Raw genomic sequence first — 10,352 nt, 5'->3', positions numbered from 1 at the left:
TGTCTTCTAGTTTGACCTGCACCACCCTGTGCTTCTTTTCAGTTTCTTCAAGTCTTGCTTTGACTTCTACGTGCTTCATTTTCAGCTCTTTCTTCTCTTGCAGTATCGTTGCTTTCTTCCCCAAGGCAAGATCAAGCTTTTGTTGCAAGCTTTCATTTTCTCCCGCCATCTCACAGTTAGAATAACATCTGGAAGGTCTGGGTTTGATTCCACCTTGGCCCAGGCCTCTCCCTCTCTCTGTGTGGAGTTTGCATGTTTTCCCCGTGCTTGCGTGGGTTTCCTCCGGGTACACCGGTTTCCTCCCACATTCCTAAGACAACCTAACCCCTAACTGGTTAATGGCTACATTAAATTGCCCATGGGTGTGAATGAGAGTGTGAAAGGTTGTTTGTCACTTTGTGTTGGCCCTGCGACAGGCTGGCGACCTGTTCAGGGTGTACCCTGCCTCTCGCCCTATGACAGCTGGGATAGGCTCCAGCGACCCTGACCCTGGATGGATGGTCCTATAATTTATGCTTTTTTGATTGGCAACCAGTAATAGCTTCTCCTTTTTTGTTCACACAGTATGTCAAATCATGAACAGTCATACATAATATCTAATTTAACATCTATTTAAAGTAACCTCAGTTGATTAAATACCAATTCTTTTATTTTTCCTACTAGACAACCCCCGGCAAATGCAATATTACAGTCTCAGTTTGTGTTTGTTTAATCCATCAACGTATGACACACGTATGTGACCTAACAGTCACCAAAATTTGTATCGGCAGTTGAATTTATTTTGAGTCACCACTAAATATGGAATGAAGACTTTGAAAAACACAGAACTGTTTTGTTTTCGATAACTAGTGAGACCATTGTTCAATCAATGAAATATACATATTTCAAACTTACTTAATATATGTGTGTTATCTTTTTCAACCTAGTCTCCTTGAGCAGGTTTAACTTAAAATGCGTACTTGTTAAGCCCACACAAGCCAGTTAATTTGAGACAACTTAACCAAGCTGAGTGAATCGCACAATTAATATGCCAAACTAAAATGTCCTGATGACAAAGACCGCAAAGGCCGGAAGTGAGCGGCTAGCTTTCATATCAGCGTCGCCTGCCGTCACCTCTGCGTAGCTCATGTCGGCTAGCAACGTGAGTGTGAAGCACAGCTGTTTAAAAGCAGCCGGTTAAACGGAGAACGAACTTTTTCTCCTTTTTGTGGTTTAATTTTAATTATTTTATTCAAAATAAGCTGTTAAAACAAGCATAACACATTTTAACATCAAGGAATACAGCTGAGCGAATGATTGATTTCCAACTATATTAAGTGAGACATTAATGTTGACTAAAACTATGCAGTTATGATGCTTAACTTTAATTTTAGGAGTTTGCTTATCACAGGAGCACTTCCGCCCTTCGTTGGTCTGTGTAGTAGACTGGTGGGAAAATAAACTAAATTTTGAAGTTTAAGCTTATGTACACTGATTCATTCATCATCCAAACTTAAATTCATATTTCTCATGTTAAATATTGAAATGTGATTAAAATATGATTAATTTCGATTAATTAATTACAAAGCTTCTAATTAATTTGATTCATTGTTTTAATCGAGTCCCACCCCCAATATATATATATATATATATATATATATATATATATATATATATATATATATATATATATATATATATATACACATACACACATATATATATATATACATATATATAATATATGAGACTATTTTCATTGGAATTCTCTTCATTCCTATAGACTTGTCAAGTTATAATCCCAACTGAGCCAAGTCTGTATCCTACAGCAAAATCTTATATAATTACACTATTCTACCTAGCTTAATCGGTTTAACATTAGGCTGTGGCTTTCTGGTAATGTTGTAATCTGATGAGAGCAGACACGGAATTGTGTGGGAGCAGATTAGACCGTTTCCTTATGACAGGTCAACCTATCCAGCCATTATGCAACATGACAGACATCCATAAAGCAAATCATAGCATATGAAGGATGAGTTCAAGTATTTATACATCACCAGCCTTACACCAACAGCTCACTCACTCACTGATAATGAAACAAAGTAGAAATGAGGAAATGAGGGCAACCTCATACATCTAAGTTTTAGTCTTCTCTCAGTAGGCCTGTGTATTTGTATATTTCTTCCAGTCTGATTGCTCTAAATTTGATATTATTTCATATGTTTCTTTGCCATGACTTGGTATAAACATTTTGCTGTGTTGTTTCTGTGGATTTGTGATTGGTAAGGGTTGAAGAGTGGCTGGTTCAACACAGGAGAAGTTATTCCTAAACAAAAAAAACTAGTGGTTAAAGTTCATGTCTTCACCCTTACAAAGAAAAGCTATTTACTTGTTTATAGAATTGCTTTAGTCCAAGAGTGACAGATTAATAAGGCCAAAAAAAAGCCCCCCAAAAAGAATATGTGAGTTTTAGGGTAGGAAGAGTGTTTTAGGGTTAAACCTAATGTTTCAAGTGAGGACTGCAAAGCTGCAAAAATGTGTTTACTGAAAATATTTTTTTAACTGCCTTTCATCAAACAATTTTCATTTCCAGCTTCATCTTTTATACCAACTATTTAAACTATTCCTTCAAGATGTCATGTTGGACAAAAATGTTCTCAGCAAGGACGTTTTTATAATTTCTCAGAATTTTACAGAATAACTGATGAATAAAATAACACATGCTGCTCGAGTGCAAAGGCTGATTGTGAAGGGGCGTTAACCCGCATAGTTGGCCTGTTTCTCACTGACGTGCTGTTTCATAAAACCCTCAAAATGCATCATGTAAAACAACATTAATCCCACCTGAACCTGAATGTTCTGGCAGGAATTTTCTTTTAAACAGCTGTTTGGTCAGTAGAACACAGAAGGGCAAGTAAAAAAAAAAAGAAAAAAAGTGGGGGGGGTGGGGGGGTGACAAAAACAATACAACACAGTGAGGCTTGGTAAATGGAAAAAGGAGTGCCAGAGACCCAGGGGGAGATTAGAACTGACAGGAAATAGGAACAGTGACCGGCCACAATGTATACCCTTCACAAGTCTTAATATTGTCCACAGCGGTTAGCGGGCCGGAGGAAAAGATGGAGAGTGTGGAATGACAGAGAAGAGTAATGATGGGCCCTTTGAATGAAAAGGTTAGTCCACAGTCTTGCCCTGCAGCATGTGTCAGATGTATGGTGTGAGAAATATGTAAAAGAGAAAGTGAATAATAGAATAAAAAGAATAATAATAAAGTGGTTTGACAGTTGCTATGCCAACGCTGTAGCGTACAGATGAGTTCTCAGTCTGCCCGAGCTATCTTTCTTCCTGGACTCCCTCTGAGTTTAAAGCAACATAAAAGCCCGACTACAGGAAATGATACCGTATAAATCACATAAAACTCCTAAATGACACAACAAGCAGGTGGGCGGGAGAGGAAATGGAAGATTGGAGTAATGTGCACTGGACAGAGGAGAGAGATGTAGAGGAAATGTGAGAATTTGGAAAAGGAAGCTCATGAGTGAAAAGAGGGAGAGAAACTGATTAGATTCTAACTGAATGGAAAAAAAAACTAACCCCCCCCCCCCCACACACACACACACACACAAGGTAGCAATCACACATGCATGTCCTTTCTTCACATTTGTCCCAAACCTCCTCACATTTTTTTGACATATTTTATTTACTGTTGTTGAAATACACAAATACATCCATTCAGAAAACACTGGTTTGCTTTTCCCTTTACATCTTCTTAGCTGTTAGGCCTTCCCTTAAACAACAAGAGGGGTGGAAGAAGTATTCCATTCAGGTCCTATACTTAGAAAGGATAGCTAGATAGGAGTGAGAAGATCAATACCACTTTCATGTCTCTCCAGTAAATATGAAATTACTTGCATGGCACAAAGACTGGAAACAGGGAGAAACAATGAGACTGGCTTTGCTCAAAGAAACAAAATCTGCTTACAAGTGCTGCATAAAAAACCGAAATGTATTGCACATTGTGGCTTTATGTATCCCACTGGAACAACTTCTTGGGCAGGTGCAGCCGAGAAGTTTCCTGCAGTCTTGTCATTACAGGAAGTGAACACTGAGGCAAATATAACTGAGGTCTTCAGAAGATGTGACACAGTGAACCTTAGTGGTTGTGGGAAATGGGTTCTGTCACCAGGCAGGGTAACATAGATTTATATTTACTACAGACATGCGAGTGGTAGTGGTCTCATCATCCAACTCTCAGCACAAATGTTATGTAGAGACTATTTAGACAAAAACTGCATGAACAGGAAGATGGTTAATGTAAGCACATTGATTCAGTGGGCCTAATACATAATGCAAAGCTTTTATCTAAAGGTTACTAACATTACTAATAACTCCATGTGCTGCTGATCACTGAAGAAGAAACCTCCTGGGTTGAAAAAATGAAGTCAGTGCAAAAATGGTAAAAACTGCAATTCTTCAAATGAAGCTAGATCTAAAAGTGAGCAAATCTCACCATGTTATAATAAATGCGGAGTGGTGTAGAAACACATAGAGAGTGACAAGAGGCGAGTAAAGAAGAAACACTCAGTGCATCATAGGAAGCCCTGAGCAGCCTAGGCCTATTGCAGCGCAACTAAGGGTGACTTCAGGATCACCTGATCGAGCCCTAACTATAAGCTTCATCAAAAAGGAAATTTTTAAGCCTTTTTAAAGAAAGTTTTTAAAAATAGAGAGTGTGTCTGTCTCCCAAAGCAGCTCCCAAGCTGGGAGCTGGTTCCACAGAAGAGGGGCCTGAAAGCTGAAGACGCTGCCTCCCATTTTACTTTTAAATATCCGAGGAACCACAAGTAAGCCTGCAGTCTGAGAGTGAGGTGCTCTATTAGGGTGAAACGGTACTATGAGGTCTTTAAGATAAGGTGGGGCATGATTACTTAAGGCCTTGCATGTGAGGAGAATGAATTTGATTCTAGATTTAACAGGGAGCCAATGAAGAGAAGCCAGTATGGGAAAAATATGCTCTCTCTTTCTAGTCCTTGTCAGTACTCTAGCTGCAGCATTTTGGATCAGCTAACGGCTTTTCAGGGAGCTTTTAGGACAGCCTGATAATAATGAATAATAATAAATAAATTAAAATAAATTAGACGCAATCCAGGCCTTTATGTCTTGAAGACATTCCTGCAGTTTAACTAATTGGTGTATGTCAACTGGCTTCATTGATAGATAAAACTGGGTATTATCTGCATAGCAATAAAAATGTATGCAATGCTTTCTAATAATACTGCCTAAGGGAAGCATATGTAATGTAAATAGAACTGGTCCTAGCACAGAACCCTGTGGAACTCCATAATTAACCTTAGTGTGTGAAGAAGACTCCCCATTTACGTGAACAAATTGAACTGAATTAGATAGATATGATTCAAACCACTGCAGCACAGTATCTATAATACCTTTAACATCTCTGTAATAAAATATTATGGTCAACAGTATTGAATGCTGCACTGAGGTCTAGCAGGGCAAGCACTGAGATGAGCCCACTGTCAGAGGCCATAAGAAGATCATTTGTAACCTTCACTAACGCTGTTTCCATACTGTAATGAATTCTGAAACCCATTGAAACTCAATGCTTCTGCAGACGACCAGCTGGCTGTTTTACAACTAGTCTTTCAAGAAAATTTACCATGGAATTTTTATGAATTCAGGGTGGGTGTAATTTTTTAATACCTAAAAGCACTTGCTGGACCCTTTAAGGCTTAAATTGTAGGTGTAGCAGAACAAAGGAGTAAAAATTGAAAGTGTTAGAATCACAACCAGGAAAAGCATAATGGCTCAACTTATCTCAGTGATAGCAACATATAAAGGATGGCAAACCTGAGTCTTAGTTTACCAACAAAGGAGGAAAGAAGGAGTGTCAGCCAGTCATACAATGGACTATTTGACCCTGAATTTCCTTCCCCAAACTAATGAGGCAAGAAAACAAAATTTAAAAAAAGAAAGAAAGAAAACTAAATTAACAAATAAAGCCAAGAAAAAAAGACTACCAGTGCCTAATTTTTCATTTGAAACTGAAAAAGTGAGAGTAACTTGCAAACAAACTGAAAAACAAAAACAGGAAATAAAAGCAATGAACTTTCAAGCAAGGAAAATAAATAAATAAATAAATCTGCACTATATTTTCTGAAAAACCATTTCATTGGCAAGAGTTTTTTTTACCTCCAGATGATCTCTTCATATGTGAGCATAAAAAAAAAATTACAGTCTGCAAAATAATGTGCATTAAAACTTAATAAGGTCATATAATACAGCCTAACACTTCAAATAGTTACAGTGTAAGAAAGGGAAACATTGGGGTTTTTTGTTGTTGTTTTAAAATACTCAGTAATTAAAAACTATTTGGAGCATAATTTGTGCCTTCTTTCCTGCAAATCTGCAATTTTTACTCTGTGATTCTACTGGTATTTTCAGGTACTGAAAAATTACACCATAAATTCAGAGGAATTATATAGGAAATACTGGGAAATTATATCCCAAAGCATGGACTGTACTAAGAAGTACTTTAACTTTCTGTTTTGTGTCACATTTCTGTGATGAGAGCTGAAAGAACTAAATGTTCACTTGGCCAGCTGGTTTAATCTTACAGGCAACAGAAAATAATTAGGAATTGAGAACACAGCATGAGCATGTGAGAGAATCTGGCAGAAAACAATAGCAAGATGGCAGGTATAAATACAACATGGCTGATTGAGAAATTGGGAATAAGTGACGTGGGTGTGTGTCAGGTGACTGGGAACAGAAGGAAGGCGCTGGAGATCTAGTGGGTGGAGGAAGGAGTGAAAGAATAAAAACAAAACAGGGTAAAGATAAGGACTGTGACAGCGCTGCACTGTGAAAGCTTGGTTTTATTGCTTAGACATTACATTTTCATTGGTGACAGGGAGCACACATTTATTCTTTCCACATTTTCCCCTCTTTAATTAAAAGTACCACACTGAAAAATTCAGCTACAAGTAACAGTCCTGCAGTAAAAAGTTTTGCTTGAGAAATCATATAAAGATATTAAATATATAAACAGAAAAGTATGTTTAATGTGTAACAAAAATCATTATACAAAATGCATTTTTATGACTGAATCAGTCTTATGCTTGCATCAATGTATAGCTATCATTTTAATGGTGTAGCTAGGGGAAGAAAGCAATTTCAAGTAGTTCATACACCAATGGGCAGTTTAATGTATTTAAACTCATCATATTTTTAAATAATGATTTGCTTGTAATGTCAGACAAAAATAGTGGAGAAAAACTATAAAATATTTTAAAGAATGTCATAGAGTGGAAGTATAAAGTTATGCTATAGTGCAAACCCAATTTCAAAAAAGCTGGGACACTGTGTAACATGTAAATAAACCAGAATGCAACCCTGTGCAAACCCACATTTTATTCTCAATAAACTACAGAAAACTTATCAAATGTTTGAACTGAGACACTTCACTATTTAATGAAAAATATTAGCAAATTTTAAATTTGATTGCCAGAAATCACTGTCTGTGAACACAGTTAAACATGGCATCCACAAACGCAGGTTAATCATGCAAAGAAGAAGCCGTGTGTGAGCATGAGCCAAACATCACCATCTTCTCTGAGCCAAAGCACATTTAACATGCCAACATTTGGGATGGCACGGAGGTGCATTAGTGCCTATGGAATTGGAAGCTTGCGCATCTGGAACATCATCATCAAGGCTGAAAAGCATGTTTTAGCTCAACATGTACTCCCATCCAGATGATGGCATTTTCAGGGAAGACCTTGGATATCGCAGCAAGACGATGCTAAACCGCATGAAACAAAAAAATAGATTTTTCTCTTTCCCAAATAATGCACCTGTTGTTGGCTACACTTATGATGGATGTCAGGGAAGTGATGAGTAAGTGCACTGCATAGCTGCATGAGTCTTCTTAATAGAGCACTGGGCTGGCCCTGCTGTATCAGACATGCTCTAATCGTTGCCCTACACCAACTCCACTGTATCCTAATGGCTCAGATTGCACTATAGAGGTCTAGAAGCTTTGTCATCTAACCGACAGCCTGAAAACGATGGATGTATGCAGATGGATTTCTGCAGAGCAAACAGCTCTCTGAACCTACTGCTTGAGAAAGACTAATCAAATCTGGAGAATGGGAGACTACAGGGGGTAAAAGATACAGGAAGGGAGGGGCGCAGAGAGGGGGGAGAGTGAATGGCGCTTGCGGAAAGCCGTGGGTAACACGTCCGCTTTCCCGTTCAAGTGGCGAGCAATCAGTGCCGAACATCTCGCCTCCAAACAACTGTGGCCTTTTAATGAAAGGACTGACACACATTCAGACACACAAACATATGTAAACACAGCATATTTGCACAGCTTTATCAGAATCCATGTCTGTCAGAAAGTGTATCACAGACCGAGCAAAATATTAGTCACCATGCCATGTTTTATAACATATATAGAAAGGGCATCATCAGCCCTCGACTGAAGAGCTGGTTGGTTAAGTGTGCTGCTCACAAGCGTGTGCAGCTGTCATGTTAGTAATAGTCGATGTTTGAAGAGTTCAGGGGGTAACTACAGTTTCACAGTGTCAGCATGAAACCAAAGTGTTGGCTGTGGTGATGCTGATGTACTGGATGAGTGTTTGTGTCAGCTGTCTGCTGACTAAAAAAACCCACCAGTCAGCAGACTAGTGACACTGCTGGATTTCCACTTATATACACTTTTCCCGACACTGTAAGGTTCAGCAACCATTTTTCCCCTCTGATGGTCATGCATGGCTTTAAGGTCTTTTTTTGGTTTGAAGTCAGGGGTACTACAAGTAAGGTAATCAGTAATTAGTTTGGCTTGTGATTTAGAAATCTATCACAGGGCCAGAGAAGCCGGTAACCTCATATTCCTGGGTGCTGTGATGACCCAGATCGTGGCTGGAGGCGGCGACTCCTTGATTGAACAACTCGCTTCCAGATTTTATAGTCTACACGGCTGAGTTCCACTAAAACAATCTCTGGCTTGGTATCCTTTCTGCTGATTGAAATTCAATACTGGGCTTTCAAGATGTCTTGGAAGTGTAAAAGAGAGTTTCAACATGCTTTTTCTGCTGCTTCTCCATCTCTTGCTGGCTACAGCTGCTTCTAACAGACCCCAACAAAGTTATTTTCTGGCAGAGATTTGAACTAAACATTCTTCATCTCGGTTGATCAATAGAATTCCTTTCACGGCATAATTATTGCCACCATATCCAGTGTCTTCTTTGACTTTACTGTCCCACTGACGTCATTGTTAAGCTGAGTAGAAAATTGTAGCTGATATTTTTGCTGGGATTTTATGTCCTTAGAATGGAAAATGGCAAATGGCAATAAGCGAAGGTACCTGGCCTGGGATGTTGTGCTTCATGGTTTGTGCCTTAAACCTGCAGGCCTGAATGTTGATATCGAGCTACTTAAGAGAATGACATCCCAGATTCTCATTCCTGTCCCCTAATCTGTATATTTTTCTCCAACCAGCAGAAGTGGCCATTAAGGAGCTCAGTTGAATCCATGAAAAAAAATGTGAGATTTATCTGGCATTATGCTTGTTATGGAAATTTTGTGAGACCAGGTTGTCTCATGCAGAAATGGTCTTTTATTACAAAAATGCTAGTTTATCCCTACATGGGAAGTTTCTTTATGCTCCCTTTTTTCCACTGATAGTAATGGTCATAGTTTTTGTGATGTAAGAGGTGTGAGAGATATTTGGCCTTTTCTGTTTCCTCACAGATCTGAGAGGTGGTCTCAAGTTTAGCTCTCTTTCATGTATAGGCAGCAGGAGGTCAAGGCCTCTGGCCCTCTCAAAAAAGGAATGCTGTGGTATACTGTGTGCTATGTACCACCCTGGATTGAACAGGCAGTTCACTAAGTATGCCTGGAAGTGTGTGCAGATGACCTCATACTAACAATTCAAAGTACTACAGGCTGTCCAGAGGAGAAGCCCAGTTTTAAAGCAGTATGACAGTAAAGTCTATGCAGAGCTGGTGATTGTGTGTCTCTGAGGTGACTGCAGTATTCCTGATTCAGCTGTCTTCCGTCTCTCAGCTAAATGAAACTGCTTTATTTTGGCCACAAAAGTGCCATTACACAGTAAAATCGATTTTACTTCATTTAAGTTACCTTGCCAGTCACGGCGTGTCCAAATTACAATGTCACTCCACTTACAAAATTGACTAGTACTGTAGCATCAAAGTGCTTATTACACTGAGATACCTAATTTAAATAGCAAAACAATTAACATCTTAAATGCTACAGGTCAAGTAAAATACAAATAACTGGTTCTGTGCATGTGTTATGGTTTAAAAAGTAGATAGAAGCACATGAACAGATAA

This window comes from Archocentrus centrarchus, chromosome 16, assembly GCF_007364275.1.
Source record: "Archocentrus centrarchus isolate MPI-CPG fArcCen1 chromosome 16, fArcCen1, whole genome shotgun sequence".
Taxonomy (NCBI): domain Eukaryota; kingdom Metazoa; phylum Chordata; class Actinopteri; order Cichliformes; family Cichlidae; genus Archocentrus; species Archocentrus centrarchus.
Note: the sequence above shows the minus strand (reverse complement) of the source record.